Source organism: Cyprinodon variegatus, unplaced genomic scaffold (assembly GCF_000732505.1).
Source record: "Cyprinodon variegatus isolate N-32 unplaced genomic scaffold, C_variegatus-1.0 Scaffold55, whole genome shotgun sequence".
In the NCBI taxonomy this organism is placed as follows: Eukaryota; Metazoa; Chordata; class Actinopteri; order Cyprinodontiformes; family Cyprinodontidae; genus Cyprinodon; species Cyprinodon variegatus.
This window is the reverse complement of record NW_015150508.1, coordinates 951974-965795: the sequence shown is the minus strand read 5'-3', so window position 1 is coordinate 965795 and position 13822 is coordinate 951974. Positions and strand designations below refer to the sequence as shown.

The 13822-nt window shown below is 36.8% G+C and overlaps 1 long non-coding RNA gene across 2 annotated transcripts in view; it reads left to right on the top strand.

Moving 5' to 3' along the window:
- The window catches only part of LOC107082539, a 13484-nt gene extending 331 nt beyond the window's left edge, over positions 1–13153 (top strand). Inside the window, exons 2-3 of one of the 2 annotated variants that reach the window (XR_001481143.1) lie at positions 10980–11034; positions 13014–13153. This is a non-coding gene — a long non-coding RNA (uncharacterized LOC107082539). Of the gene's footprint in view, positions 1–10979; positions 11201–13013 lie in introns of both variants that reach the window. The other variant, XR_001481142.1, reaches the window with a different exon arrangement.
- Positions 13154–13822: the final 669 nt, after the last annotated feature.

Below are 13822 nucleotides of genomic sequence, written 5' to 3'. Positions count from 1 at the left end.
TATATATATATATATATATATATATATATATATATATATATATATATATATATAAAAAACCAGCCGCTGGCACCGAACACTCTCTAGCACAGCACACGCCACATGGCACATCATTTCAGCACCTCGAACAGCTCCGCTGGCGGATTGAAGAGTAATGCATTATTGAAAGCCTATATCAAACAGCTCTGGGGTGCTGTCTCTCTGCACAAGGGGCTGTGGATGAAGTCGGACTGTCTGCCTTCACAATAGCCTCTAATATGTTAATGGCCGTAGGGGATGCCTGAGGTACCGTCCCCAGCTGCCTCGCCTACCATATGTCAAGCCGTTACGACAGAGCCCTCTATTAATCAGTTGGGGATATTTCATCGATGACTTCCCCGATATCATAACCCTTAAAGCTCCATCAATACTGTGCCGGATCATCACCTGATCGCAGGTATTCATGATACAGAGGCCTAAAAAAAGGCCTTCCCACTTCTATACGTCTCGGTCGCTTTGGTCCTTTTAAAACCCTCCCCACCAAGTTATTTCCCGTGATGCTTTGGGTGTGTTCACATCCAAAACTACATCATACATTTATCACCACTCATAAAACACTGATTCATTATTATTATTATTATTATTATTATTATTATTATTATTATTATTATTATTATTATTATTATTATTAAGATTATTATTATCATTATTACTACCAAATAGGTGCATCTCTCTCCAGCATTAATCACCTCTTCTTCCACCTTTGCATCCTTGCGTAGGTTGTGATGGATTAATCGCAGAACCTTCCAAAGGATCCCATAACTTAATTCCTGCAGGCTACTAGTCAGGGGAGTAATTAATCTATACCGCGGATGTAAATAAAAGGAAATTGGATTCCTGACAGACGAAATGAGCGAGTCTCTGACACCACCTCGGCAAATTATGATTTCACCACGTTATGGTTACGCGGGAAGCTTAGATTTACGAGCATACGAGTTTTTACTATAGCTCTGAGCGGAAGAAATTGGGCCTACTCTAATCGCAGCTGTTAGGCACCCAGGTTAAGATGGATTAGATCATTATAATTACACGTTGACACGTAGAAGATAGAGAAAAAAAAGCTATGAAAATGACGTCGGTTGTGTTCTTTGTTTAATCGTGTCTCATTTTTTGTGTTTGTTTTGATATTATTCTAGGCCCACTTATGAATTTTTGTCAAAAATAAATAATAAAAAGAGCAGCCACAGATGGCTCCCTTGATCTAACAATGCGCACGGAGGTTGGCCTTTGGACGGAAATGTCAAACCTGGGATGTGGATGGGTAGATCCCCAGATCTGCACTCATTTCCCACTCATATTTGCTCAGTAATCCGCCGTGGCAGCCCCCCATCGCCGGGGACCCGGTTTGAGAAGCGGTGCTGTTGACACAAGGGTATATTTCAATCACAGAGGGTTCAGAGTTAGACGCACAAGTTATTTGTCTAATAAATCCGTCATTTAGTTAGAAAAATATTTGATCTTGAGGGGATGACCCTTTCCATGTAACGAATAACAGATAGAAATGGATATGGATGCATCAAGGATATGCAGGTCGCCTGCATAGCAAAAAAAAAAAAAGACAATTTGAATTCATATTCGCCTGGAGCAAACCAGGTGGCCAAAATGTTAGATGAAAGGACAAAAAGTGGAATAGAAGAATTTAAATCATATATCCAAAATACCAACAGTTAAAGCTGCGTGGGTTCATAATTAGACATTAATTTGGTGTAGACACAAATATGAAGTGGACATTTTATGTCAGGCCTGCATATTAGGTGGTTGTTGAAATGAAAAAAAAAAAAAAAAATGAACTACTACTTGTAGGTTAATTAAATTTCATAACTGATTTCTTCACAGAAAAAAACATCAATAGGCACTTTATAAGCACAATTTTTTTTAAATAAATAATAATATTTATGATATTGTACACTGTAAAATACCTCAAATGTTCATAAATGATCATTTAAAAAGAAAACAAAGGATTTTCATTTGAATTCTTTTTGGAATTTTATTTTTCAGTTTCATAAAAAACTCTAAAATTTTTATAGACAAAATACCTCTATATAAGAGCCGGAAAAGACATAAAAAACAAATAGTTAAAAGTTAATCGACCACTATCTCAGGATAAACTAGCCTTTTTAAACTGGGGAAATATTGGTCACCATATTAGAAAACCATAAAGAAAGTCACCCATTCTTACAGCAGATCATTTCCACCTATAGGGAATATATTATATGTCGCAAATATACACTGAGCCCTTTTAGGATGTCGTATGCAAAGTTTGGGTTAAAACGAAATAAAAAACATACAAATATGAAGCTGGAAATATACACAGTTTAACCTCGACACAGTTGCTTGAACTCACCGCTTGACAACTGAACTGATAAAGTGCGACACTAAAACATCAAAACACTTGTCAGTGTCTTCACGTGATCGTCGTGTTTCACCACGTTCTGAAACCAAGTACCGCCACCTAAATGTCACTTTATGCTAAACCTTCCTCACTCCCTAAATGTCACTTATTTCCCAATCTCAGCCTTCAAAGAGCCGCCGCGGCCCCGGGCGGAGTGCTCTCTGAACTCTGCTCCCTCTTGTCATTAGCTGCACGTGCATCAGAAGGCAGGCGCGCGACAAAGCAAGATTGGTGAGCGGACCGGAAACGTAACAAGAAAAATGCCATATAAGGACATCAATCGTGTGCGTCATCTAGGTAACCCAAGAAAGCCAAGGCGAACTGTTGGTTGTAAATTAACAGATTTTTTATTTTTTTTTAAATCTTATTTACAATAAATCTACTAATTTATTATAAATACTAAAATAAACTATTTCCTAAAATGTTAGACAGGAACCTGAATACAGTGTGTTTCAGAAAGAAGAGTAACACCCCGCACAAACATTGCACATGCATTATTTAACCTTGGCGACACAACCTTAACCTATTTATTGCAGGAAGTGTGTGCAATAATACTTCAAAACAATACCAATTCATACTAAGCAGAAAGTCTTATTTATTTCTACATTGCAACAATCTCTTCTCTTCTCTTCTCTTCTCTTCTCTTCTCTTCTCTTCTCTTCTCTTCTCTTCTCTTCTCTTCTCTTCTCCTCTCTTCTCTTCTCTTCTCTTCTCTTNCTTCTCTTCTCTTCTCTTCTCTTTTCTTCTCTTCTCTTCTCTTCTCTTCTCTTCTCTTCTCTTCTCTTCTCTTCTCTTCTCTTCTCTTCTCTTCTCTTACATAATGAATATTGAATAAGCCTAACATTGTAGTGATTTGGGTCGTGTATGGACGAGGTTCTCATGTCGCTGTCCATGGTGCTGAGTTTATTTCACATGATTAACATTTCGTTAGCTTGTTTTTATTAACTTTAACGTTTTTATTAACTCCAATCTTTACCTTTTTAAATAGAAATCAATGGTAAAGTTAAAAAAAAGTTGATATAAGCCAAACAATCGCTTTTTTTTTTTGTTGTTGTTGCAAACTATCTTTTCCTTTTTTCGATGTCTAGACTTTCGTGTTGGGGGAAACGTAGAGGCGCTCCATATTCCTGACAGGGGCTAGGTCCACAACGGAGAGATATTCAATATCTTCCTCGGTAGACACGGACTTTGATAATGAGGAGAGTGTCGGCCACCATTTGCCCACCGCCACGCCATCAAATATTCATCACTGTTGATTAAACAGCCGGCAGCTGCCGATCAGCCGGGTGTCAAGTTTGCACCCAACTACCTCTGTATACATTCAGCCGGAATACAATGGGCTAGGTCCATGAAATACTCAATAAACTTGAACAAAAGTTCATCTATGAGTAGTCCGCGAACGCGTCCGTGAAGGGGGGAGGGTTGCGAGGTGAACTTCACATGCTCCCTCGAAATAAAGCAAGGCTTAAGCGGACATTTACGTTTACATCCCTTGACTATCAGCTAGAATGACAGAAAGAAAAATATGTGTGTGTGAGAGAGAGAGAGTGGATGTGAGTGAGAGGTTACTGCGAGGCACTGTAAATATTTCATGAGTTGTTAGAGGTTGGGGTAGACAGAGAAGTCTGCCCGAGAAGCTTGGTTCAACTCATTTGCTGAACTCGAAGCATGCAGGGGAACAAATGTTGATGCCCCCCCCACCTACACACACAAGCCTATATCTGTTGCAGAACAGAAGCAACAAATAAATATATTATTTTTTGTCATTTATCAGATTTTCTTCTAAAGATTTGATGTTCAGTCACAAAGGAAAATAAATCTTATTATGTCAAACAATAGAGCAATATGATTAGCATTATTTCTCTTAATCGCAGCACGACAGCTTAATTATTTGACATAATCCTGTTTCAAAAAATACAAACAGCTATATAACTTCAGAAAACCTAAACTTTTTGAATCGGATTCAAAGTTACTTAATGTGGTTGTACATTGTTTTAAATACCTAAATACAATTTCATTAATCACTTTTTCTACATTAAAAGAGGAGATCTAACACATTTTTGCCACAAGCTTTCATATTCAGTTCTTTTCTTGTTATGTAAATTATTGCTTAACCCAACTTTACAAATGTAAATTATGGCAAGTTTCACTTAATGACACTGATAAAAAACACCAAGACTTTTTTATTCATTTCTCTATAGCAGATGAGTATTTTTAAAACACCTGGCCAAAAAAGGCCTTTTGGGTTATGTGCAGTAAGAGAGGAAGGTTGTACCATATCTGGAATAAATTTGCCTCCTTAACTTTTGAATGGAAATATGTCTAATGAAGATGTGGTCACTTCTTGTTGACACAAAAAAGAAGACATAGCAAGCAATTTTGCCATAAAGGTAAGCTTAATCAATTTTTAAAAATATCTCATTTGGAGACCCATTTTACATTAAGATACTGGAATTTTTCAAGCCTCTTTGGCGAATGAACACACCAAGATTAAGAACAAAACATAGTTCATGCCAATACCAGAAGAAATAGCTTGACCACAGTCTTTGTGTTTGTATCAAATTACAGACAGGGTATTAGACTGCAGATACCAAATATTTTATCTTCAATTCCATTCACCATTTATGTAGCATTACCCTGAAATGACTAGCCAAGTTAACAACCCACAATGAACTTATAAGGTATAATTTGCCTAATAAGGGATGTCGTTAGAATAATATGTAAAAGCTTCTCACATAAAAAACCATGAACATGTGAAGAAAATTCATGCTCATCACTGCATTGCTTTCTAGTCTGTTAACAACTGTTATTAAGAACTGCGAGTTCAGACACAAGTGATATCTGGGAATGGGAACAAAAATGACATTTAATCTGATTGCTTTCTGACTCTCGATGTATTATATTTCAGATTATATGCCGTTTTTAAGCACTACAGATCATATAAATCCCTCCACAGGGTGCTGGTTTGCTAAGTATCTGTGCTTTCACTTTCATAAAACATTTCTTCCTATTTCCTTATCCTTAATCATCTGTGATAATGGCTGTCTTATGCTTAGTTTTTTGTTATACCATGCTTTTAAAATATTTCTCTAGGTATATTAGAATAATCCACAAGTGTGAGCTATATTAAAAAAAGAAAGTTATCAAAAGAAAATGATTAATATAATGATTTACATACAGTAACTGTAAAAACAAAAAGGACTAATAACAAAATAGTATTTTGTTTTCCAGTTTTATTTACCTCAAAGTATTTTGACGGAAAAAATATAAATTTAGATGTTGCTTTTTTTAGCCTATTAATATGTCAATGGCTCATCTAAAATCAGCAAACTTTTATTAGAAATCTAAATATTGTTTATGCTTAACATGCCTAACATAGGTTAGCTTGAAAGACAGATCAATGTTCGACAGAAAAAGGAAGTGGAAGAACAGAAAAAAGGAGCAGCATATCAGCTATTGATTGCCTTTCTTTGATTTTATTAGCATCTCGTTACCCAGACTGTAGTCCCGTCCCCTCAATATCTTTACAGGAATACATACTTTAAAAAGTTGCATCAATCAACCAATAAACACAACATTTGGGGAGAACCGATTGGTTGCATTTGTTCATGCAGTTAAAAGATGAATCAGACATTAATCGCTTGTCCTTCTAACCAAACACAAACAGGTATGAAGACAGAAAAAAAAACTCCTTCAGCTTCTGTTACCATCTTCTCTACATCCAACAGATGTTGCAGCTGCCTTGCATCACCATCACACAATACATTGTGTTACAACTATGATCACACCCAAGAGACTTCACTGAGTGCCTCCAGGATCCCATGTTAGATTGCAGCCACTCCTGGCGTCTTTCATCAATACTCCGTGTCCTGAAAATGATTATGATGTCTGTAGCAGCCTTACTTCACACCTTGCAGGTCACACGGTACAGCATCAGCTCCCCTGCTTATTACTCTGGGGACCTCATTGGCTCCTAAGAAGACTGGCAGGTTTGACAGGTGGAGCTAGAGTCGACTTTGACAAACTACTGATTAGGCTGTCACTCTGAATAGAGGAAAGCCATGAACTATGTAAAACTAATTCACTCACTCACTAGCTGCAAGCCCGACAGGTAGCTGAATGAATGCATCACCTCATTGAGCGGCATAGGTTGACATGTCTAATTATGCTAGAGTAATAAGCAGCAGTCACATTGATGTATCTCAGCGAGGGTTTCAGAGCCCAGGCTAGGTTACTTGAATAAAATCAATTTGTCCTTCAAACCTTGTCGAAATGTGTGAATAAAAACTGACTTGTGTTTGGCATTTGGTGTTGTCGAGAGTAATGCCTGAAAATTCTGTTTTTGGATTGACTTAGTGCTAAATTAGATCCAAATTGTTTCACATGCTCCTTCAACAGGGTTTTGGCAGATTTAAAGCTACAAGTAGATCAGTATACCTCTGATCATTTTAGTAAATTAATTATTACACAGAACCTTCTATCAGACACAACTCACTAGAGACCATTTATATCCATTATACTTTTTTATAAGCAGAGAAAAATAATCTACATCAAGAGGAGGAGGAGCAGTTCAGTCTTCTAAAATAATATCTTTAAGAAGCAACATGTGCTGTAGGTCATGATCTGCTTTTCTAGATTTTTTGGTACGCTTTGATTTTTGTGTTGTGTTTGCTGTTAAGTTTTATATCATTTTTGAATGATGTCTTAGTTTAACTCTTACGTGTTGTTTATTTTAGTTATTTACTTTCAGCATTATTAGTATTAATTTAATATATTCCGCAGTTTCTTATATTTATAGTTTTTGTTATCTAAGACTATGTTTTCTCATTGCCCCTAGTGCCACTCTCCTTTCCCCCTAGTTCCCTACCAGCTTTTGCTGACCACACCTGCTACCAGTCAAGTAATAATCTCCACACATTATTCAGTATTCTCCTCCCCTCTATATATTCTCCTTCCCTGCAGTTAGTCTTTGCAGGATTATCTACAATAATTCCTGTCACTCACCTCCTGTGTTACTCTGCTCAGCTTCCTGTTCCTTGCCTGTTTTCCCTTTGGATTTATACGACTGCTTCCATCATTACTAAATCTACAAGAAACCATCTCTGCCTCAGCCTCTGCGTTTTGGGTCCTTGTACAAACTCTGACACAAAAAACTTACACTTACATTTGAAATCAGATATTTACTTGCACTTTATTCAACTAAACATCTTTTTCAGAGCCATTAAACTAGACTAAAGCTTTCTAAAATAAGGATTTTTAAAATGTCTTTCATGTGTTATATGTCAAAATAATGAAAAACAGTATAACTCAGAGATTTTGTATTGCTCTCTTACAATTTAAAAGTTTACTTCTACCTTTTACCGTCACAACATAAAAACAATCACAAGAGTTAATTTTTGGAGACATGTCTTGTGAATGCCTAAAACTTCAGCTATGCAAACTGATGTTAATACCATCTCTAATTACGTTACGACTGCTGAGCAATGTCATCTGTTTGGGCTCCCCCTTACCTTCCAGTCTGCATATTCTACAAGTGATACTGTCTGAAATAATCAGGATCCAGATCTCTGCCTCTTATTGACCATTGTCACACACTGTAAAGCAGCAGGGGGAGAGAAAGCAGCAGTCTGGGGAGAAGGCAAGGTGAGGAGATAAAGTGTACCACTGAATAATTCAGAACAAAAACAGAGGAAAATCAATCATGTGACCAAATCTGATACTGATAGCCAAATTCACCATAATATTAGTGGGATAAATCTGTTTGTGGGCTCTGTCTGTTATGTGGAACTAACTGATTCTGATCTCACTATGCTCTGAATTTATGATTTTGAGAATAACCATCTCCTCTGAATTGTAATGTTCTCTGTGTTAGTTGGACACTTAAGAGTTTCTAAGTATTTAGCACTACATTGGATTTTATAATTGCCAATCATGTCCCTTTATTGGTCAATTACCTACTCTAATCAAGTGAGTCAGCCAAATGTAACAGTCTTATTATTACTCAATTAAAACAAATGCTCTCTGTGGTTTGGGCTTTGAGGGAGACAGAGAGGGGCTATGGGCGGGTGAGGTGTTCATACTATATCACCAGGTAATTAATATTTTCATTAACTTGCTCTCTGTTGAGCACCGACCTGCCTCTGATCATTTCATTTCCCCTCCATGGGTTCGATACCGTAGTGGCTCCATAATTAGTTTGATTTACATCTGCCTCCTGTAATGAAGGAGCTCACTCCCTCTTCTTCCCTGGTGCCATTGCTCTGCTCTCACTCTTGTTACAACCGATAAATTCACTGGGTCGGACATGGAAGCAATAGGCTTTGGTGTATTGAGACAGCTCAAGAACAAGAAACAGAGACTTGCTTTATGAAAAATTCACAGAGGGATCTTAGAGGGATTGTGGAAGGACTTGTGTAGGGAAACATTGCTTATTAAAGATTGAAGCAAACATGGATGATTCCTTTTTAACTGAAAATTGAAAATTCCCACATAGTACTGCTTATAAGCTGGTGAGATAGGGAGCAGTGCTGTCATCCTTGAAATAGATCTGTAATAATCATGTACAATCAGTGTAAGAATACCATTATTAATGTATTTACTTGAAAGAAAAATTACACGTATGGATAATTAAAGGCAACAACCCTATTTTGGAAATGTATTGAGCACTGTTATGTCAGCTGCAACAGATTTCATTTGAACCCATGCATGCAATACAGTCCACCGTGTGAGCTCCATGACTTAAGCAGCTTTACACCCAGCAGGGTAACACAGGAGTGCAGATGAATGGCTTCAGCATAAATAATGCTCCATTGATTATTGTTCCGCTGTTTAAAGGTGAATGGCAAAGCTTTCTGAGCAGCAGGGGATGGAGAAGTGTGTACGTCTCAGAGAAAGCCTGATTTCCATTTCGGAAAGTGCACCAGATTCTCAGGCGGTTCGGTTGTTGTTTTCAGTCAATACTAATGGTGAACTTTCTTTGTTGGGGAGGACTCAACGGTCCTTTACACACAGGCTGCAATGCAGTTGCTAGAATTTCTTTAGTACTGCATATTTGCTTTTGAAAACCCATGTGTGAATTCATAGTTGATAACAATCCAGCTACACAAACACAGTAAGCAAATTCAAAATTGGGATTTCAAGAGTTTAGGAAGAGTCTACTTGCATGCTTGATTTTCCTGCCATGCAATACTACAATATTTAATGCTTAAAATATTGTTCATTGTTAAGATTGGATGTCAGATGTGTGGTGCATTTCAGAGGCAAGTTGGATTTTTACAAAGAAAGGATCAAAAGCTTAGCCTACAACTGCCCTCAAGCCAGAAACACATTAGGTTTATCTCAGTGTATCTAGAAGGGCAACAGTCAGCATATCACATAACGGTACAATATAGAAATAATAACAAAAAAGGGTTTGATCTTGTGTTTACTTCAAGAAGTCAGGTTTATTGTAAATGTATGATGGAGCTTCCAAAGGTTCCAAGCATTTTGCTTAATGTCCAGTCCCATTTTTACTTTGATAGAATTCTTATAGTTTAAGCAATGTACTTGATATAAAAGTAAACAAATTCAAAAATGAATGCAATGAGCCCTTTGCTGGAGCCTTTATGTTATGTTGTTTTGATGCTCTTAAGGATCGATATGCATGAGCAAACCAGCAATAAATGGTGCTAATAGGAAACATTGTGAGTTCTTGTTGCAGGTTTCACGAGGAGCCACAACCAAGGGGGTGGAAGCATAAAGATAATCTTCAGTGCCACATAAAAAGGGAGCCAAATTAGCAAGCTAGCCAGAGTCCATCGCACATCTCTCAGGCACATTTAGCCAGCGATGAATGCAGCTCTGACTAGCATTTCCCCTCACTCAATTATTGATGGTAATTATCCCAGCGTGCTTAGTCTGCACCATAACAATACATTTTCAAACGAGAAACAAGTCACTGCGCATTCTCTCAAGTGATCATTTCTGTGTTGTCTTTGTTTTAAGTGGGAGTTCTCTGGATAAAATAACTGGCAAAATATTTTGCACTTCTATGTGAACAAAGAGCTGGCACCAAGACTACTTTGAAAGTAATCACAATAAAAATACTCACAACAAAGTAATAAATAATCATTAATTATTAATTATTCAAAGGTAATTATGTTGACACAATGTTTGTCCACCAATTTCTATGAATAAAGTAAATACTTTACCAATACTAATCAGTAATCAATAATGTATTCATTTAGTATTAAAAACACTAAATTAATCCAGCAGTTTATATATAAACATAATGTTTGGTTTTGTGGTGTGTAAAGATATTTAAAGAACAAAACAAAGAATACTGAACAACAGCTTCAACACCTGTTTGAAAGCGTTGCTGTGTTGATTATTTTTCAATTCAAACAAGCAAAACGGTCATACTCTGAAACATGTCCTCCGACAAATGGCATGCAAACATTTGCTTTGCCAAACAAACAACAAGACAAAAATAACCCAAATCTTAACAACTCTGTCTTTTTCCTGGCTATGATCTCAGCCTTACTGTCCTCTATTTCCCCTTCCATTTCAGTAAAAGGCCCAAGTTTGCTGTCTTCCAGCGCCCCAGGGCATGGAGCTAGCCAGCGGTGAGATTCCATCAATTAGTGCACCCCCGCGGCCTCTTGGCAGAGCCCACCTTTGACTGCAGTGAGATATTGATTAGTTCAGCTGCACTGTCAGGTCTGAAGTGTGCAAGGCCCAGTGATCCAAGGCCTTCACCAGAGACAAGATCATGTCAAGTTTCTGACACATGTATGCACTCATACACACACACACACACACACACACACACACACACACACACACACACACACACACCCACACGCACACACATTTATACGTACATGTGTACAAATGCAGGTGCACACCAATGTGTACGTTCACACATGAACATAACAAATTCAATGAAATATGCTCTCTTTAGATGACTGCCAGGTGTGAGAGAGGGAAAGATAAGAGGAGAAGTCCACAAGAGTTGCTTGTCAGTGATGGCTGAGAACTGACAAGTGCTTGTTAGTTTTTGTTCTCCCTCAGCCTGGTAGAGTTGGTGTGAAAAAAAAGATGGAGAGCCTACACAATCACTGAATGATAATACAATGTAATGATATATTTCATTGTACAATGGAAATAGCTACAGAAGATAATGAAAAAAAAAAAACAAAAAAAACAAACACATATTTTCTCTTGATAAAAAATTGTACATAAGAAAGACATCTTATGTCAACGCATTACAACTCTTAAAACATCAGAGGCATTTATCTCAAACAGTAGTACAGTGTGTTTGCATAAGAGACTAGCATTGTAACTGTACTAGTGAGGGTGGCAGCACTATAAAAATTTAGTTTTAAAAGAGATCCCTGACAGACAAATGTGTAGTAAAACATAAATGTGGATCTTTGCTCCCCCACATGCATTTCAAATATTGGCAGGACCTACAATTCATAGAGGGGTATTTATTGGGTCTTTGCAGTGATGCAATCAACTGCAACTCCATGGGCAGAGAAAAAAATTACAATGTACTCTTTGGTGAACATACCTCAGAAAATATTTCTTCAAACTATTTCAAGGCTACAGTTTTTTTCTTGCTGAACCTCATAGTCAAATTTGACTGACCACAGATGCCATTACAGTTTGATGTTTATGCTTATGTTAATGAGGTTAAAAAGAATAAAATAATAGTCTCAAACTGAGCAGAAAACCAATGAAATCAAATGAGGCAGCTAAATAAAATGAATAAATCCAACATTTAATGAAGTCAACGCTTGTGTTACGTTTTAATCCAATCTAATCCAACTTTATTCATTAAGCATTCATAAGACAGAAAGAAATTATAAACAAACAAAATAACTACCGGTAATATAGAAAATTAAAAAATACACAAAGATACAATACACAAAAACAAACGGTTGATCTATATAAACCTAACAACTCAACAAATATCGAAAGGGTCCGAGATGTAGAATAGGGCAAGGCAGTATTTAATAAAAGAAACCTACAATTTTAAGATATCTGATTCAGCCAGTGAAATGCAGCCAAATCTGGTTAAATGTGCTCAAACTTGAGTTTTTACTTCTCTGCAGATGTGATTTAAGACCCTCTGACCCACTTTTCAGACTAGTATTACCGAACCTGAAAACATGAAAAGCATGATTGCTTTCATGTTAGATAAGGTTGATTGATAATTATTTATTTTCAGGTTAAGATCGGCTAAATAATAACTCATAACTAAGGGAATATCCATTAAATTACGACAATGATGCACCTTAATTATCTATGAAACATACCTTTCTGTTTCTTTAACAGGTATGATGAGTGTGGATACAAAAAGACGGATCTTGATAACATGTATTTTATGTTATAAAATGATTTTGTCAAATATTGATAATGTAGCAAATATTAATAAACAAATTTTTTTTTATTTTTGTTTGATGATTTCTAATATTATTTAATAGGTAAGTTGATATTAAAATAATAATGAGATTGAGAAAAGAATGATTGTGTCTTTGAAGTAATTGGGTATTTGTATACATTTTTTAAAACCGTGTCATTTTTCTTCTGTCGACAGATCATCTCCAAAGATCTGTGAATATCAGGAGCCGGGAGGGGATCAGTGGGACTGGACAAGATCATTTGCAGAAGAAATATAAAGTCCCAATCTGCTATGTAGTTCTGGAAAGAAGGCTGGAAGTATGGTTAGACTTTTATGGCAACCTTATATGTCCCCCCCCATTTGCAAAAAAAAATAAAATAATTTTTTCTGTATGAATAAAAAAAAAACTGTTTTGCTGTTTGCTGTTTATTGTTGAATAATTTTTTTTAAAGCATTTCCATAAAAATGTATAGCAGCAAACCTGTTAGGATGACAGGATGCAAGGGTACTGTTTGTTGCACAAAGGCAAGGATGGAACATCGTTAAAAAAGCTGTCANGAGATCAATCAATCAATCAATCAATCAATCAATCAATCAATCAATCAATCAATCAATCAATCAATCAATCAATCAATCAATCAATCAATATGTGAAAGCAAACAGAAAGAAAAAGCAAAGAAAAAAACACACAAAACACAAACACACTCAAACACACACTCAAATGCCTAAGGTATGCTTCACTTGTGAGCTACAATTAGTCCACAAGCCATATGATCTGCTGCAGCTGTACCTAATCAGTGTGAAGGCTACAGAGGACATGCAGCCTTCATCTCGAGCCTTCCTGCTGTGTGCCCTGTACCACTCCGCTCGGTTCGAAGAGCAGGGATGTGTGCACCACTTCCTGTCTCCTCCCTACTTTACCGTTAGAGAACTGATCCCCCCCGCAGTTCCCTGCTCTCTGTTGGTTAAATAAGCTATTTCACCTTCTTTTCATCCTCGCTCAG